Source organism: Bombus pascuorum, chromosome 5 (assembly GCF_905332965.1).
Source record: "Bombus pascuorum chromosome 5, iyBomPasc1.1, whole genome shotgun sequence".
NCBI lineage: Eukaryota > Metazoa > Arthropoda > Insecta > Hymenoptera > Apidae > Bombus > Bombus pascuorum.
Genome location: NC_083492.1, coordinates 4,364,128 through 4,384,811, shown reverse-complemented (window position 1 = coordinate 4,384,811; position 20,684 = coordinate 4,364,128). Strand labels below are relative to the sequence as shown.

General features: G+C 37.3%; 1 protein-coding gene and 1 long non-coding RNA gene across 8 annotated transcripts in view; both read left to right on the top strand.

Moving 5' to 3' along the window:
* The window catches only part of LOC132906645 (collagen alpha-1(XVIII) chain), a 348,851-nt gene that overhangs the window by 139,564 nt on the left and 188,603 nt on the right, over nucleotides 1-20,684 (top strand). The window lies entirely within an intron of this gene.
* Nucleotides 11,327-20,684, top strand: part of LOC132906648 (uncharacterized) — a 35,910-nt gene continuing 26,552 nt past the window's right edge. Inside the window, exon 1 of the long non-coding RNA XR_009658020.1 lies at nucleotides 11,327-12,116. This is a non-coding gene — a long non-coding RNA (uncharacterized LOC132906648). The remainder of the gene's footprint in view (nucleotides 12,117-20,684) is intronic.

Genomic DNA, 20,684 nt, shown 5'->3' with positions numbered 1-20,684 from the left:
TTTTCTTTTCTTATCTGTTATTATTCATCAAATTATTGATGTTTATGCAATATTCGTGTTTTTTACGGAGGTAACTGACAAAACGGATTGTGAATGTAGAGTATCGTATAACTGGAAATGAAAACGATATGTTTGGCTCAAAGATATAAGCCCCTTAAAAATAGCTTTTATGCTGATGAAGTTGTATAATAGCCAAATGCATAACTATCAAAACATTTCAGCAGCAACATTTTAATACCTTTAATTTTAATATTATGACAAGCAATTTTTTTTTTAATTACAAACAGAATGGAACAACGTGTACCCAATTTCAAAACCAAACGGAAAGAAAACTTTGGTAATATGTACAACAACGTACTAAATTTAAAAATTGCTTTCCTGTAAAAAATAAAAAATGTGATTTATCGTGTTTTTTCCCTCCAGTCTTCGTACAAATACGCCGGAGGTATGCGATGTGCAAGTGCATAAATAAAAACAAACAAAAAAAAGAAAGAAATATGAGGTTTGCTTCTTCCTTTTGCATCAATATTACTAAACACAATCAAACAGATAGAACATCGCGCATTCCTGTAACATTTTCCCGAAAGAATTTCAGTGGCGGGACTTTCAAAGATAATTTCACGGAGGCAGCCGTCAGAAATCACGTCGCCTGTGTCCCTCGAAAATTGAACACGCGATACATCGAAATTTGACCGGAAATAGAGAACTCTTCTAACGAGTCACTGAGAGAAAGAGTCTAGATTTTTTAACTGGCAAACGAAACGTTGACGAACAGGAGATGACCGACGTCTGTAGTCGATAAAACCATCAAAAAGAAAAAAAAAAAAAGAAACACCGTGCGAAAATAAAAGAGAAAACGAGGAAGACGAAAAGCGAGAAGAAAGAGATAGCGGGCTATCGTAACTCGATGCGGATAAGGGCGCAAAGGGATGGTATGGACCGCGTTAACCAATGCTTTTTGGGGGCTGAAATTAGTTTACCAGAGATCTGTCGGGTCGATAGCGAAATTCGACCTGAAAGGGATAAACAGGATTGCAACGGTAAAATGACAGAGGCACGAAGATGAGAAAGCGTAGAAAGAGAGAAAGAGCAAGAGGTATAATGGCTGAACAGAGAAGGAACATTGGCGGGGAAAGAAAATGAGCTGCGTTTTGCAAGGGAGAAAGAAAAAAATAGGTCGAATGTGCTTTTGCATTTCCACTCCCAGGGGAAGAATCGATTTGTTTGTCGTTGAATCCCTTGTTTTCAAGCCATTTCACCAGGGAAACGCACGCGAATAAGAGTCGTAGAAGGATACAAACGTATCTTGGAACGATATCTCTGTGGTTACCTTTTCCATGGTCCCCTAGATTGATGGTTTGCGTCGATTCAATCGGATACGTCCAAGATAATAGACGAACGAATCATGAACGATTGTTCGAGCGTAGGTATTTACGTCGTAATGAGAAATAAATTTTTCAACGACAAATTATTTGGATTTGCCTTGTAAGAGAATTATTTGCTGAACAGATAATGTAGACAGAAAGAATAGAATTTGATTTTTGATCTTGATTTTCTACTAATATAGAAGTAAATTATTTTGAATTATAAATTGTTCCAAAATACACTTTCCAATTATTTGAAATGTTTATTGTAATATTTGTCTCGCTAATTTCTTTTTCTTTGCAAAATTTTCTCTCATTTTAATATACATACGTGTAAGATTCGATGTTCGTTTCGTCTGAAAATTGCACTAGTCCGTGATAATCGTATTGAAAAGTACATAGAAAGATGATATTTATCAAAGAGGAATTTCTATCGAATTATTTACTTCAATTTAAAGCTTTGTTTCTATTCACCGCTCTATCGTTACTCACCCTGTTTCATGCTAATGAATTGATTTCGTTTCGGTAGTACGTAATCGCAGTTGAAATTCGTATTTGCCTGTATCTGAAATCAGTAATTTTAAACTATACAAATTATTCTGTTAGCGTAATTGCAGAGACAATGGAATTTCTCGAATCGCCTTTCCAATAGTCTAATGATTCTCGTCGTAAAAAGGTTATAATAATACGAGGGGCGATGAATACAGAGGTATTTTCACAAGTGGTTAAACTAAACTGTATGAATAATCGACAGAAGAGGATAAATTCACCTCGCAACATCATAAGCCATGATAATCCATAGCGGAATGATATACGTATGCAATAATAACATCAAGGAGAGGAATTAAATTTATTATAATGGAACGGATAATTCATCGAATGTAGGATAAGTGATACCAATTTAGTGGTGAAGAAGGACGATCGTTATTACTCTTCGAATAATGTAGGAATACGCCAATCGCTGTTCGCATTAAATAATGTAATTGATTGAATTCGATACGCGTAACGCGAAATGAAATTATCTTTGGTTAACGATAATTTTTGTGAAAATCCTATTTGTAATTCCATTATGAAGAAAGAAATACAGTAATAAATATAATTGAATCGATGATAAGAATTTCCAAGCAAAAGTATCATTTATTTTTATCTAGAGCGTGAAAATAAAAATCAACGTTGCTAGTTTCTCGTTACCGTCTTATGCGAAGAGTAAACAAATAGAGAATAGAATTGCAGTAGAATTTCTATACGATATGTTCCTTTTCCTAGTTTCTTTAATATCCAAAATTAATAATAAATAATTAGAAAGTAATAATTAGTATAGTATGGTACTATATCTAAATGCTAAAACAACCATAGACGACTATGATCACTCGTTAGAATTCTGAAACTCGTTAGAATTTCGAAAAGACATCAGTGGTCTACGTATAGTTTTCCAATTGATAATACAATTTTTGCTGTATCGGTGCCCAAAGTTTACAGTTGACGCAACAAAAGCGGTTTAAATAATAACCTCGTGATAGCGACATGGATACGAGTAGGTCTGTTGTCCCATTCGACACGGAAAAACGGGAAAGGATAGAGTAAAAGGGAGAGAAGAGGAGAAAAACACATAGAATAGGTGAGATATGTACAGATGGACCTTCAAAAAGAGAGAGAAAGGTATATTAGATAGGAGAGAAAGAGAAAGAGAGCTCTTCGATTGGATGGAACAAAATGTTGCGAAAACAGGAACAACGTGCAAGTTCCAATGCAGGACGCAGTGAACCATAACGAAACCGTTTGTCGCACATGAACAGCCGTGTAACGAGCACGATAAGGCTTCCGGGTTGGGCCGAAGTGCATTTCACACCGGTCGAAGCTGTCCTTGTCAAACTGTTGCGCTGTATCGGTCGCGTCGATTCAGCATTCACTGCAGGAACAATGAAATTGCGGTGCAGAGGACAGGGAATTACGCTCGCATCGGCCGCTTTGTTTAAACGAAAAGAGACACGGTCCAGACTGTCGCGTTCTTTTACCTAGGAAATTTTACTTGCTCCTTTTCTAACAATCTTCCGGAGAACACGAGACAGTTTTTAGGAATAAATGGTTTTACCCTCGAAATTTCTTTAGGTGTTAGCTTTGATCGATGATTAAATGGAAGATTAAATGGCTTTACGAAGGAAGGGTCTATGATCCATAAGTTTTAGAATAATTTGAACATATTACAGTCGTTTAAAGTCATTGCAATTATCAATTTAAACGTAGCTAATATTAAAGATTAAAATTAATCGTCAGGCTCCTAACGTAATTTACTCGATTCGCCAGTTTGTTTTATGAATCTTCTTTCAAGAAAGCTCTTCCATTACTGGAACTGAGAAGTTGATGCAATAATGGCTTCATTTCTTGGATGTTAGTATTTTCTATTTAGTACGCGATGTAGAGGAAAGAAGGTAGACTTTGAAGATTTATAAGAGAAGGTTTCTTTTGGATGAATTGATTGCTTCGAACTGAAGGGCTTATTTTAAGAGGAAATATTTAAGTATAGATCTCATTTCTGCATTTGAAAAATCGTTTCTTATTTATTTATCGTCTCATTTACTATTATCTCGGATTTCGACTAGATACTCAATTAATATCATCCCCAAATTTCGAAGCTTTTAACACTTCGTTCCGTTTCGTCTTATCGAATTTCAGGCGAGAAATCCCACCGATGAGGAGATAAAAGATTTGAAATGTCCAGACTCGATCGGCTTTCTCGTCTTTGCTTTGTGTCGGAGAGTCTCTTTACGTTTTACAGCGAAGACCATCGAGATCCGTTTTTCGTTTTAACCACTCTCTACGCTTGTCTGGGCTAACTTCCAGGGGAACTTCGGTTAACTTCAAAAATTTAAAGAAGGAAAAGTCACTGGGAAGAAGTTTCGCTGGTAGAACATCGAAGAAACAAGCACGAAGAGAATAATTGACAGAGCAATTAAAAGATAGTTATCCGATTGCTTAGAAATCTTGTTTATAATTTAGAAAAATGCGTAGAATTATACGGTCGACGCGTTCGAAAAATATTTGTCAGGGCAAAATGTTAATTTACGTATTTGTATAATATTTTTAAAACAAGAATTCCCAATACGGCATAGACTGATTAAATTCACTGGTCCCTCAAGTATACCGTAATCCGTGATGCAACTTCCAGGACTGTGACCTCTGCAGCGTTCAATATTTTATCACTTGTATCATTTTCCTCCTAAATCTTCTACCGCACTGATTCGTGCAATTACCTGTGATTTTTTGTTCGTATAATACGAATTTATATTTAATTAAGTAAAATAAATTCTTTCAATAAATGGAATTCTCTCACATTTATTTTCCTCGTGAAATCTATTTCTACTAGAAAACATCTTTAAAAAATTGCTTCAGGGAACCCTAAAAAATTGCATATATTTAAACGAAACTTCTCAACTAATGCCCCGTGTTACGTCACCCGACTCTCTGCCTAGACCGGGCCACACGTCGCGGGCAGGATGGCAACCAAATGTCTTCACATCCTTACCGCGTACCTTCAATAGTCTCAAGTACCCTCCATAGATCCCAGGCATTTTCTATTTAAGGTCCTTCAGACCAACCAAATATTCTTTCACTGAATAGTTTATTGTCCACTACGGGAAGATACGGGAAAGTTGGTTTCTCTCACCTTCAGTATCTTCCGTTAGCGACTTTCTCTCGAGGGCGGCTAAGACCCTTCCTAGTCCACCAGCCGTCTATTATTCAATCAGAAGCAACGTCTATTGCCCTCACTTTCCTAGCCAAAATTGTCATCAACAAATCCGATGGTTCCGTGCACGAGACACACCCATCCTTAGCTTTCCTCCGCTACAGCATCGTCACCGAACGGCACTGATTTTCCATCTTTCGAACTGTCAACACCTTTGACCGGGTTTCTACCTTTAGATCAGTCACCTACTTAACTTATACGTACGTAGTGTAACTATATTCGTTACAAAGTTTTTGGAATAAACTGTAACTTATAATTTGTTATATCAGTGTCATAATCAATTTAACTACCTCTATTATCCTAACCGAAATAGGGGATCGATTGTCTAATCGTAACGGGAATTTACGACTTCCGTTGACGTGCTTCCTCGCGATCGCGTCTCTCCGCGAGTGAACGAAATATCCCGTTTCGTAATTGTTGAGATATGTATAATTTTCCGTGTTGGACTGGGTTAAATACGTATTGGAGTTACTTGTCTGTGAGTATCAGTGTGTGGATACATGTGTGTAAGCGTCAGAGGGCGTCCAGGCTTCAGTTAGGACAAAAGACGATTGGCAGTGGTTTACAAGCATCTGGAAGAGTCGGTTAGCAGTCGAGTGTAGAGAAAGTGCGGAGACGCGTGCAAGTGTGAATCGAAGAATATGTGAGAAATCCTTCTTGTAATAAATATATTATTATTTTAATATTACACCCCAGTGTATATTCAATGTTCCTTCAACATTATTTCGGCACCAAAGATCCACAATTCTTAACAGTAATATCGTAGAATGGTAATAGTGAAGCGCATCTCTCCTGTTCATTGAAAGAAAAAAAATCTCGTGGTTAATCGCAAATCTTTCCGCAACGGCGAAACGCGAAAACTCGTGTTCGTGCAAGCTTTCGAGAGAAATTTGTCCACTTGGCACAGACGAAAATAGGCATAGCCATCATCTGGTATTTATTCTCGTGGAGAGTCAGAGGGGAAAAAGCGTCGTTGTATCGGTTTAGCCCGTGAAACGTGCGACAATACGAATTTTACGGTCAGGCTGGATTTATGGTGTTTCGAGTCGTTGAGCCGGGTGAAAAATTCGTGAACATGCCACGGAGTAGGGTACAAGCAAATCGTTTATATCGAACAGTTGTGGATTATGGGCCGTCAAGCGATCATATGTCGCCATTCTCTTCGTGGATTATTCGCACCATTAAAAATTCACGTGCAAACGTTAACTGGCCTCGTTTAACGACGATTGGTTCGTTTCTAAGCGAACGATTTTCATGGTAACGTCGTTGCGCGAATTATTTTCATCGATTTATTCGTTTTACAGCGTCCTATACGTTGATTCGTAAGGTATCGGTGTTTGGAAATTTATTTGTCATCGATGTAGTTCTTATTATAATTTTCAACGAATACGCAAGAGAGGATTTGTGAAATATTTGAGCGAAGTGATACGGAACTAATTGCTAGCGGATACGTATTCTAAGATCTTGACAGCGAACAAGGATTTATACGGAGAATACATATGTATTTACGTAGACTAGGATGCATGGTATCTAACCGTAGACTAGGATCATGGATTAGTAGCTACGTCGTAATTGTATTACGGACTTTATGCTGTTTCGTGTTTTCATCGGAGAATATTCTAGGAACCGAATGAAGTAAAACTGTTGTAAGCAACAAGAAACGTTGAACAACGAAAGGGAGGAAATTTTAGCTGAAACGAAGATACATTTCCTTTATGATTATCTTAGGTCTGCCGAGAGTGTCAAATTGTAATTTCGCAAATTCCATACTATGGAAAAATATAGTTTTGCTTCAAATCTCGATAGAATGGTAACGCGTATTCCTCGGAATTGAAAAATCGACAACTGCCTCAATATGAATTGCAAAAACTTACGTGCAGTATACCTTGCTTTTTTCCCAACAAAGCAATTCTAGAAATTTTGTAAATGGAAAACGATAATTGTGTTTAACAAGCAATCGCAACACAGTCTTGTTTTTTCGTTAAAAAGAATATTGCACATGTAGGTACAATGCAATTTCGAACTGAATTAGAAGTAGAATTTGGGGATGGGATATTGACGTTATTCTTTTGACCGTTCTTTTTCAGCTTTATCATTTGCAAGATTTTTCTCTGCAAATATTACAGATATGAATATGGTTATAAATATTATCAATAATACAGTATATAACAGAGTAGCATATAATATAATAATGTTTAAAATATATACTGTTATAAAATATCTACTTCTTATCCGAGACAAAGGTAGCAGTAAGAAATAGTGAAAATGAGCATTGCTGGTAGAAGCGACAAGGGATGGAAGTTTCAGGTAGCTGAAGAAAGTTAAGTCGACACCTGAGAGTTATAAATTATAAATACGTCCGTACAGTGGTCTACCTTGTAACAAAGAAAATTCGTACTTGTAATTAATCCTCTTGTATGCTTAGTTTCCCAGCTTATTTTTCCTGTTAAACACATAACTGAAGATAGAGAAACAGATATTAGAGATAAGTACATTTACATGTTGGAAGATTAGAATTTTGGATGTTTCTATACACCGTGAAACTATTAGCATCAAAAAATACTCCTGTTTAAAGAATTAATCCATTTCATCGTAGAAAGTGCGGCGTATTTTATTAATTTTTAAATAATTGGTTTTACGAACTTTGCGAAAACCAAAAACTGATGACTGCATTGCGGCAGGTTTTAGTAATCTAACATCTTTATAAACGCGAATAAAGAAGTGGAACCTGCATGGAGATTCAGCTTATATATTAAATATTATAACGAATACTTTGAATATTTCATATATTTGCATTCTGTACATTTTAACACCTTCAAATTTTCTATAAATACATAAATATCCGCGATCTAATAACTATAGACAATAATGGTATTAAATATTTAACAAGGAAGCCGATTTCAAAGATAATAAACGTCATTTTACTTCTCTTAATAGACGTTTCTAGTTCATTTGGAAAGCTTTCGCCGTATCCAGAAATGAAACATTGAGAAACGGGCAACAATTCTTTACCCGTGACGCGTTGCTTAATCCAAGTGACAGGATGCGAGAAGAGTAGTGATTGTTAGCCGAGATCGAGCTCGATAATTGGACGGTTAATTCAATTGCGGCGATCGATAAGACGCTAGAATAGATTTCAATCGGGCCAATTTTCTGCTTTCGTAACCACGTCCAGTAGATTATTCGTCGTTTCTGTCGCCGGCCATGGTATCGGACAAACTGACAAACTATAACGCGTTCGTTGTTCGATCCAAGGAAAATCAATAAACGCCTTGTGAAACTTGCGAATTAATGGCCCGATTAACGTTTAATTCTCACATTAAACTCCGTGATGGCCAGAATGACAGCAGTAGTAATTTCATTAGCGCATGTTGAAATGAGTGTCGCGTTCAACGTAATACAACGTCTTTCGCCATAACCAAAATTTCACGATGTATCCTATTTCTTGGTAATTTGTTATCCGATGATCTCTTTTATTGCGTTCTTTACTGTCGTTTCGTTTGCTTATTCTGCTCAGTGTATCGTGGTCGAGAGAAATAAGTCATCGAGATACTATATTAAATCTATGATGACGAATATAATTATTTCTCCGATTCCAATTTTTGTCATCGCGTTCATGGACAACGAAACCATTCGGTTGATTGATCGAATCGAGAAAAAAGCAGGGCAGCGGTAATTTAATTAAATTGTCCCAGGCGAAGTTTGTTTTCTTTAATCAATATAATCAGTTAAACTGCCGTCACTCGTTGCGACAGCTGAAATTTCGTTTATTTGATCCTTTTTTAAAATAAGAGGACGAGACTTCCATTTTCTGTCACGACGGCGATAATTATTTTTAGAAAACTTGATAATTTATCTTTTTCCTCCATTTTAAATCATTTTACGTCAAATTGATTTATCCGGTATAAAACGTCGAGTTTTTCAAATTATATCTGGGGTTTATGACCTTTCATCTATCGAACGAAGGTACATAGAATTCTGACGTTCGAAGAATTTAAGTAGTACAACCGTAAAATATGTCTGACGCAATCTCTACTGTTTTCACATAAGTTTATCTAACGTTGAATTACACATTGAATTTAACGTGGTCAAAGAACGAACGTGACTTGTATATCACGAAGTTTATATTGCACGTAGTAATGATAATCAAGGGGTAAATAAAACAAATATGAATTTACGTGAATTTTAGACTAAAAATATTGTTCAATGACACATGTTTCAAATGTAATAATGGAATCAATTATACCGCTGTTAGCGATGGGAAAGAAATAAGAAAGGGAAATATAAAGCGTTCAGTATTGTTATATGTCAAAGAAAATTTGACGGAATGGGTGGAAGTTTTAACGAGTCATTGTTTTACGTCTGTGTGTATTCTGGGAGTGGTTTATACTACAGACAGGAAAGAACCGAGTGGCAATGAAGGGAAAAGATAGACGAGGGAGGTTAAATATATATGAGAGGCGGTAGAGTTTGCTCGCAATTTAACCTTGGTGTCAACGTCAGTGCCATAGCTAATGTGGTACATCACGCGCAACATTTTCTTCTTGAAATATAAAAAGCTAAAGAATTACGGTTTTTTAGGACTTATTAACCAAAGGAATTTACAGACAGCCTCATAAAACAAGTGGAGGCACCAGTTGTCAGAGGTAGGACAGTAAAAACTTTAACGAAATAAACAGCTTATAAATACGTTAAACGGGTCGAATTAATGAATATTATAATAAAACGAATAAAATAAAATGAATAGCGTTGAAATATCGGTGATAAACGTGTGATGTTAAATTAAAAGCAAAAGTGATAAAAAAATTATTTGATATTGAAGAATTAAAAAATATAAAAACATAAAATAAATAAATATAAAAGTGTAATTAATAATATCTGTTTTTTTTTAAGAAACGTTTTAAGACACGTACCTACTATGTTTATTTGTTGCATAATAAGATATTAGTTAGTAAGAAGTAAAAAAGAAAATTTTGCACTTTCACAATCAAAAATAATAGAAGCGTGATCTAAAAGTTTTTTTCCAGTTACACATATTTATAAAATACCTATTAACTTGAATAACTTCAACTTAAGACACAAAATGCGTGATGCATCTATGAAAAAGTGCAGCGATGTACAAATCCCAGTAGTATGATAGTGTGTCTGACTATAAACGATCCACTTCTACTTGTGCCTCTGCATGTATCTGCGTATTCGTTCAAACCATGCCCAATTCTGTTTTGTCGCATCCATTATTGCATGCATCACGTCGAATATACATCTTGAATAATGAACTTTTTAAATTAGCAAAGATTTTTAATCAAGAGCTTATATCACGATTTACTTCATTGAAAAGAAATTAATGTTTCTTTCGCACAGAACGTAGGATATTCACATTATGAGAACATATTTATATGTTAATTGGTTTTTAAATATAAAAATATTCATATAACATTTCTTAACAAAATTAGAAAAACAACTGGCACGCACTTGACGGTCAGTCACTTTTTAACATAATTTCTCATAATCACATTTATATAAATTTTTATCAAAGTTAAAGAAACAGCTGAAATAAGTTTGACAATGTGTCAGATTTTGAATATTTATACAATAACCATAATAGTGAAAATATTCACTTGGGATACTTCTGACGGTAAAAGAATATACAAACATGGCGAAGAGAAGAACGAAACGATACGAAACGAATTACCGAAACACTCGGTAAAATCGCGCTTCAAGCAAGACTATGACTTAAAAACTTACTGAATGAACCGATCGACTCATTATCAATGCCAACCTCTTTAACCTCACTCAATCAGCAAACACAATTTCGTTAAACCACTGTACCACGAATACACTAAGCACATCGCATTCCGAATCAACCATCACCATCTACCTATCAAAACCAACCATCTTCCTCAAAAAGCCCACCTCTCCGGTCGAATATCAAACCGAACATCAACCATAAATTCCTCGTTTCCTGTCAAAAATCACGCAAAAATTCAATCGCTCCTCAAATCTTCTGTCTACACATATCGCAGTAGGGGCAATACCTGAAAATGTCTCGTGGAATCGTGTCCAGAGGGCAAAGAGAGGATTCGCTGGTACGCAGCGTCCGTCTGGACCGAGGATCGAGGGGTAGAGAAGCAGGAGGGGGTTGGAGAGGGTCGCGACGCAGCCGCCCCACTCGGCGTCGGCGTCGCGGACGCGACTGTGGGGGTAGACTCTCGGCGGACGTCGCGGAACCGCGCTCAGTTTCGTTGGAAGGAGCGCCACGAGGCGGCAGCATCGTTCTCCAGGCGAGAACTCGAGGCGTCGTCAGTGTGTCCGTTCGTTCGAGCGGCGTCGGAGCCCGCGCCGCCCCCCGAGTCCTCTCGGCGTCTCCGCGCCACCTGCCGCCGCGCGGCGCCGCGTCGCGACGCGCCTCCATTGAATCTATCTCTCGCGGTGGCTCGGTCGTGTCTCTTTGATCGCTGGCTCACTGGCCGCCACGTACGCGGAGGATCCACGACGACGAGCAGCGATCCGTGCGAGAGCCGCGGCGGGCGCGCTCGAATGCCGGCCCTCTCTGTTTATGAGAGGCGTCCCGACGCGACCGGCTGACCTAGGCCGGCGGCAATTTCGACCGCGGATTCGGATCGGTTTGATACGCGCGCGAACGCGCTGTTGCGCCCGCAGGAGACGAAGGAAAAAAACCCTGTCAAACATAACGGGATCAGCGATCACACTCTGTTCCTGGGAACGAACGCGTGCATCGAAATCGAATCGTGTTCCCGTGAAGTCTCGTATTCCTTTCCTCGTGCAACCTCGCGGTACCTCGTCTCGTTATTATTAACGTGCCGACTGCAATAAATTGTGATCCTCGTTGGGATCCTTTTCGTGATCCTCACTGACAAAGTTTGCGTGTTCAGTCGCGTGTCCTATTTGCTACGCATCACGATCGAACCTGATAATACGGATGTGATGATAATCTGATGGTGATGATCGCGGAGGATACGAAGCGGATCGACGACAAACCAGCAGGTGTAAGTAACAAACCGTTGCACGATACGTGACACGGTGTTGGGTTAACTCGCGTGAGAAACGCTTCGATGGGGATTCGAAGCTGATGGCCTCGGTGGATTGGGACTTGCAAGCGATCGAGGCTCTTTTTCTTTGCTCTCGATCGAGCTAGCGCTCGTTGAATCCTCTTCTATCGTTAGTGTGTCTCCGGTGGTTGGATGCGGTGAAGGATGGTGATTCTGTTAGCCACAGATACAAAGAGGATGGCCGGAGATTGAAGAAAGAAACGGAGTAAAACGACGACTCCTCTCCGTCTCTTTCGATACGTGTATCTCTTTCTTCCTGGTTTTCTCCCGTGCTTTTTGATTCGTCGAACGTGGCACAGAAGTTTAAACGAAACGTAGAAAGAAGACTCGCTTCTTCCTATTTCCTTCGCGTCCTTTCTTTTTTCTTTGTTAAACTCGTAACGTTATTGGAGGTCGAGTAGCAAGCGAAACGAAGGAACCGGATTGACACGAGTGTTATTAAACTGTGCGAAGCACAGTAGGAAGGGGGCAGGACTTGTAGAAATTCCAAACTGTTATTGCTCGAGATTACAGTTTCCACCGATTTGAATGTTGTCGAGTTTTAGGTCAGATTAGCCATACCAAGGTATAATTTTCCACGGTTTACCGCTTAAATCTCCGCCAACGGCAATCTAACCTTGTTCGACGATGAATTCGTCCGCGTTATTCCATTCAATCCAAAAGTCTCGAAATGAATAGTTTTCGATTCGCGAGATTCGCTTGTGAAATGTGATTTAAGGAATTACAGACGCTTCGATCTAGAAATTCGTAGGAATTTTTGAAGAAGTGTGTTGCGTGAATAAGAGAATACGAGAGAATAAGAGGAACACTCCTGGTTTCCCGCTTAAAGTGGTCGATCGACGGAAATATTACGAGAAAAGACATTGATTCGCGGCGGAAATCGAAGCACGTGACAGGTGTTCGAACGGAATTCGGTTTGAAAGTATCGAGAAGTGATAAAGAACCGAGTTACGAACGTTAAGGATCTCTCTTTCTTCTGGATAAGGGTGACGTATTTCCCGAAATACAAAGTTATATCGTCGGGTGTTCGTGGAGTTGCCTGGAACTTTCAAATGGCAATAATTCCCAGTTTAAGGTCTTCCAGACTTCGATTCCTCTTTCCTTGTTTTAATTGTACCAATTAAAAGTGGACGGAATTTTTAAACTGCTGGTAGTTTATTGCGTTGTTAAATCTTGACAGTTTATTGTATCGAACAGTACTAATTACGGTAATTTGTTTCGTAATAAATAAATTATGAAAAATTTTAATTATACGCTATTATTATAAACTGTATAAAATAACCAGAGCTTAACGGTCGTTACAAGTCGCTTAAATTTTATTTCTTTAATTGTGTTTATAAAAATATGAATTTGTACATAAATCCGCATTTCAATGATAAATATTTATCCACGCTTGTGAACAAAGTATTACATTCGTTTTGTGAAATGTAATCCTCAGTGATATGTTGTCTTTAGAAAAGACCTTATGGCTCATAAATTTTAATCCTATACGTACTCGCAGTGCAGATATTTTTAAAACGTGTATGAAAGGAAATTTGCTCTATAAAAATTTATTACGTGGCGTAGCTTATAAACCAAATGACTAATACCGAACCTTATCACGTAGTTAACAGTGTCCTCGTACAAATACAGAACATACTTAGAATTTCATGAAACTTGCACTGGTATTAATGAAATTGCCCTTTTTCCTAGAAAAGAAAGAGATAGGTTATTTTTTCATATCTATTCGAATATTAATGAAGCAATATTAAAAAGTAACTGATCACTGTCACTTCATTGAAGTAATTAAAACAAACCTTGAATGGAACGTTTTACGAGATAATATGTCCAATGTACGAATAATCAGTCAAACGATTAAACGGTCGTGGATTATACGAGCAAACTGAACGTGATTTATGAAAACCTCGAAATCGATAATTAAAATGAAAAGTATAGAAATCATTATACAGCGCTGTCTTCTATCTTAAACCTTCGCAGAGGGCAAGAAAAAATGACAAATAAGGTAATGTTAAACACAAATAATCGATTCACCGTTGGGAACAAAACCCTGAAAAAATAACGAACTGATTGAACAGTGTATCTACTAAATAAAGGAAACTCGAAAGCAACGATACAGAACTACGTCGATGATCATTCAGCGTGAGAGCTATAGATGCAACTGAACGTGCAATGATTAGAGGAACGTCATTAGAACGTGGCTAATTACGAAAACGAGGTGTCTCCGGTAAGCGATAGTCGAAGTCTCTCATGATCGTCAGGATTTTCCCTGCTTGGCCGCCAATCTGTTCTCAATGACTAATTATGCCTCGGCATTTGGATGCTGTCTACTCACGTTAATGAACTCGCCGGAAGTTTCGAAGCGAGGGCTACCGCGTAAGTAGCGATGCTTTCGATACGTCGCCGCGAATCATCGATTGCCCCGGCTTCCAACTAATAATCCGGTGGCATTAAAGCTCTTTCGAATCGGATTAACGAGCTAATTCGTAATTGGTCCATCGAAGTAGCCTTGCCTTTCACACAAAATATCCCTTCGAGGAATAATTAGCACGATGACGCGTTTTCGTTCGCGAAAAGAAAGGTCCCATAGAAATTTAGGGATGCTTTCTCGTTTGTCACTCGATGAAACTTTCTTCGGCTTGTACTATCCATTGTTACAGATGGATGTCAAGCTTTTTATACATCGTTTATTACGTTATTAACGAATAAGAAGGTTTCGTGGAAGTGGCACGGTAATAGCGAGAAATTATTTTTTAATTAATATTCGCAGAATTATAGAACAGCTGGAATACTGATTTTTATGCATTTATGAGACGTTTCAACCTCTTAGAAGCCAAACCGATCACCTCCACTTTTCATGTAGTTCCAATTTTACGTTATTCACATGAATGAGAATCTTATACTCGTAAATCTATTTATTAGAAACAGATATCACGTGTATGCGAATACTCGCAAATGATAAGATAAATTTGAAAAAATTGTGTTTGTAATTGCTATTTTTCTATGAATTTATGGAGTTTATCGTAAAAAATAATATTCGATTAATCATTTTATCGAATCAAGAACTAGTCCATCGTTATTCCATGTTTTGCTTACAACATTTAACAAAGCATCCGTCTACGTTCACACGGCATTTTTATGCTTCACTTCTAAAAAAGGCTGTATTTACTCATAAGGAAAACTTTTTATTTATAAAACATGCTGCTGTGATATCGCGGAAAAATCTGGGATATCTGTTTATTAAACTATTCTCTCTATATATATAAAAAAACAATCTATTTAAAACAAGAATTATTTTCCAATTAAAATTTTCAAAAGAAAGGAAAAATATCGCATTGAACGAGTTTGCTGGTAAATCGTGTGTCCCTGAAATCAATGGAAAACCGTGAAGTGAGCGTTTACATTCGCTGTTTCGAAGCGGCTTCCTTTCGTTTCGCGGACTACATTCCACAGGAATCGAGAATGAAAGTGACGTACTCCGTGCTCGTTACGTCGTTCTTTGAAGAAGGACGTGTGTACACACACATAGAAAAACATCTACACGCTTGTGTTTCGTGTGCGTGTATGCGTGTGTGTGTGTGCGCGCGCGCTCGCGCGCGAAAATAGCGATAGCAGTGCGACGTCAGGTGACTACTTTAAGGTTAACCTTTTGCGGTCCTCGACGACACACTTTACCCTGAATAGCTTTATTTCGAGCTGAACACGTCGTCGAGCCGGCGAAAATTCTTTCCTCGCAATAAAAACCCGTAGCGTTGGGAAAAAAACGACGTACAAAACGTAATACGTGCATCGTACGTGCCCCAATATCGGATAGTTTTACAGTGTTTTTCATTGTTCGCTTAATTGAATTTGTTTGCTATTTATTGGCAGCTCGGTGTACCCTACTGATAAGCTTGTAGGCTTTATTATGCGCCGTTCCACATATCCGCGTCGAGAAAAGCGGGACGATGTTCGTAACACCGATTGGAATTTTCCAACTGGCGCGATTTATTGAGAACAGGCCACTTCTGTTCGTCGATCGATCAGGTTACAAGAAGAATTCCGTTAGAGCATATTTTATACTAATTGTTCGAAGATCAGAAGGAAACGTGAACAAGTAAAACCAATTACAAGGAAATAATGGAAAAAATATATTGCCCCTTGAAAGCAAAAATTTTCGAACGAATAACTATGGAACCATTCTCATTTCTATTGTAAAAAGAAAAACGATGATGATGAAGTATAAAAATGAAAAAATTGACAAAAGTAAATAAGTAGTATGATATTCGTTGCTATGGAAAAATACTAGAAAGAAAAGTTGCTACCCTTTAAAAAGCAAAAATTTGAAAATAAATCACGGTAGAGCTATTTCCAGCAAAGCTCGTAGTCTGGTAAAGTTGGGTTCACTTAGAAATTTGATTAAATAGATACAGAGAGAGAATGTTAATCGTAATATAACAGCGGGTATCGTTGCATTACCATTGTGTACCGGTAGAGAATAGTGTAGCTATTTGAGGGGTGAAACTGCAAGAGTTTGCAAAGGGAGAGAGAACGCGCGTGCCGAGTCTGGCAGGAATTTTAATTGCTTCGATAAAACCTGCAACCCTCGTCGATTCGATGTGTAAGAAGATATTTAGGATGAATGGAATGTTGTTGCTTCCTCTGGGCCAAGCTCATCGATCAAATCGTTCCGTTTATTCCGCGAGGGAAACTACGGGAACGCCTTTGACCATCGAAACGAAACGTATCCGAATAGTCGAAGAGACACTGCGTTATCGAAAACATTCGATTCTATGCTTTATTTACTTTATTCGGAAGAAGACGTTAAAATAATAGGTAATACTTCTTTTACATTTTGTTCTCTATCGGAAACGTTACTCGGAGATGCGTATCTACGTACGTCGAATATGTTACATATTTGGGTTTCGAATTTTTCAGATGCGATCCAGAGGAACGTGTGAAATAATTTCGCGTTTCACGCGAAAGAGAGAAAACAGGCATCACATTCGAGACATTTTTTCTTTGTTCCGGTTTACTCTCTGAAACAGTAGCTTGTAACACATACCGATATTTTATATTGATCGCACAATTTTGCTGTTTCGTCTGTGATATCGTGAAGACGACAAAACGGATCGAATTTAGAAAGAGAAATATAATTAGAGATAGAAACATAATTCACGCGAATCTTACGGGGAAATGTGTTGCAATATTATAATTGATATTCTGTATTTCTTCGAACATCGTTTAATAGTTTTCAAAGAAAAGAACTTCATAGAACTGTATAGAATCTACAATTCTCATTAACAGTATATTCTCATTAATAGTATAAGTATTGTCTATTAAACGATTTCGAGAGAATTTTTATTTAAGTAAAACTCACATTTTATTTTCTTCTATGTATAAATTGTAGGATTTTATTTATTATTTATTTAAAATGGATTAAACAGGAAACGAACTAAATACAGTAATGTGTTATAACTAAGACAATTAAATAGTTAATTTACAACTCTCGTCACCACGGTTCCAACGCTCTCTTTCACGCGGACCACGTCTCTTACAACGCTGACAACGGTCTCTAACTCCTCGACTCACATTGACTGTTAATTCGTCTTTCTCCCTTAAGCATCCCTTTGTCTTTTCTCATAGCCCCACCACGTACGTGGTCCGCAACCGATCGTGGCCAAAGTCACATAGGCTCTTTTTCCGCGTAAATTCGACCGAAGGACCGACGACACATTGATGAGCCTGTCGGCACCTAGGCTTTCTGGCGACATTGTTTATGGCTCACCCGATATTTCTTAAACCATTTGTCCACGATACTACGACATTCTATTCTTAATTTTTTAAATCAATATTAAATTACTTGTCTTCAAAGTAAAAGAATGTAGAAAAGCATCAAACTTCTTCTGATGAAATTCTTACGTGTCATTTTATTATACCAAATTTCTAAGTGCATTTCTATGGAAACATTTTTAATTCGTTCGTTATCAGAGCGACTCTTCTCGAAACTAAAACAGAACGCAAATACAATTAACGTTAAATTAGAATAATGGACTTTCAGGTGTAATTAAATTATGGTATGTTAAAAATTTGTTTAATATCTCGATTAAGCTGACTGGTAGCAATACGAATACGTATAACCGACACTCGATATGTTTGCAGTAATCGATCCTCTGTATGCGTTCTAGATCGATTCGAACAAAATTCCGGCAACCGTTTCCACTATCGATGATATATGGAAAATGGCTGGACATTAAAACGTTTGAAGTGTTTAAAAGCAAGTTAAATCGAATGAAACAGGCGTCAACAGGGAATTTTAATTTTTAGAGAGATCGGATTCTTTTAATAGACGACTGAAGTTTTGTTTACCATGATTTAAAAATATATTTTTTTACACCTCTGTTTTTATTTGTGTTACGAAAACATGACAAAGATACAGGATGGTAGGAACGATACAAATCATACTTTTAACAGTATTGAAAAGTAATAAATCAAAAGATGAGTAGTTGGAAACATAAAAAATATTGATTTAATACGGGAACATAAATCTCAGCAGAGCTTTTCCTGCGATTTTTTAAAGAATCTTTGTTGTTAGAGCTAAAGAGTTCTGCTCGTAAAAATATAAATTTGAACAGAACATAGAAAAATTTCTATAAATCTGGAATTAAATAGAAGTTACGTAAACATAAGTACGTATGTATAATATTTTAGGAGGAAGTAAAACGTACGTATATTTTACGAATCGACCGTAGATTTTTTTTAAAACGATGTAAAACGTTTCGGATATATTTTAACTAGAATTTTGATGTAATGGTCTAGTCGATATGCTTATATTGCGTAATATATTTTGGAATAGTAGAGAATATTTGTATTTTTAACGTAGTTTGAAGTTAAAGATTAAAGAGTTCTAAGCGGCTCAAAGACAAAGTCGGATAAAATACTTGGCGAGCTTGTGTTGAAGTTTCGTAAGGTAGGTGGTAATCTTTTGCTTCTATTAAAGGATTCATTTTTATTCGAGTGTTTTATTTATTCAAGCCGTATAGAATTAAAATAATATTTGCCCCACCGACAAGGATCAGTCAGATCTCATCGCCAATATTTTATCTTCATAGGTTCATAATCAACGCGCCATTTTCGCAAGTAATATTATATATACATATATATATTTACAGTATTTAGACTCTAACGTAAAAAATAGATTTTACGTAAATCTCAAATCGATAGAAATGGAACAAAATTGAGTTTAAAGTCCAATTTTAATAATAAATGTAAAGGTACCAAATATATTTTCTAATCAAATAGTTGAATTATTATGAAACTTTTTATTGCTTTATAAATATAAAAATGTAATTACTATGGACGAATTGAAACCGAAACTTTCAACACAATTTACTCAATCCACTATTTTATATCGTAGGTTCGTTCCCCAGGAAGCTCCTCAATTATTTTACTATTAATACATTTTCCAGTATATTCCTCATGGATTCTACATCCTACCCTGTGGATATCGTTTTCTATTTTTTGGTACTCGCATCGTTTACCATTTCAACTCCCCAATCGCTCATGAAAAATTTATGGATCGTCCGTGAAAATATGGAAAACCTATCCTCGCTAAGTTCTTCTGTCTATACCGGATAACCGAAGAAAATAATCTCCCACGAAGGAGAACGAGAATATCGTGGCCAGGCGATTCGAAACTATTGCCAGGAAGATGCCAAACACGTCAGGACGGTGAAAGAATAGGGAAGATCGTTGAACGAGAAGGTGTACGTATGTATATACGGCTATATTCTGATCCGTACGCTCACGTATCGCCAAATCTTTTATTTCGTTATTCCGCGTCCACAGTCGAGTACCTCGTTGCTTCTTATTTCGCGGATCGCGTGGACGCGAGTTCCTCTCGTTTTCCCTTTACTTCCATCGCGGAACGAGAACTTCCGTACACACGTGTTTCGTGTATCGAACAACCTCGTTTCCGATCCTCCATATTCTGTCGGCGAACGTGTTCCTGGAACCTCTCACTCAAGAGGAGCTGTTGCCTCTTTGGATGACACTCGAGTTTCCTCGATCACTTCTCTAGCTAAATTCATGTTTTCGCGAATGCAATTAAAGAAGTGAAACGTAAACGTAGTTTTATTCTGTCACATATATTTATATTTTATATATTTTTGGGTATTATCCGCATTCTGCGTACTTTTGCAGCTTTCAGTTTCACATAAATGCACCAACATCCGCAGTCTAGTAGCAATAATAATTATTTGAATACTTAATATTCCGTTGAAGGCTGAGGTACTCCTTATCTCTTGAAAACTTTAACATTCTCAAGTGTTCTAGAAACCTTTTACTTTTAACATTTTAATCTGCAGGCACTAGAAATATTTTTAACTCCTCCATGCATACGCTTACAAGCGATTGAACAAACCGAGTACCATCATATTTGCTTCTTACTCACGATGCGAACGTTTATATACCGCGTTCTTTCTCCTATCAATTTTTCTATATTCCAACCACTGTAATGCGATTCTTAAA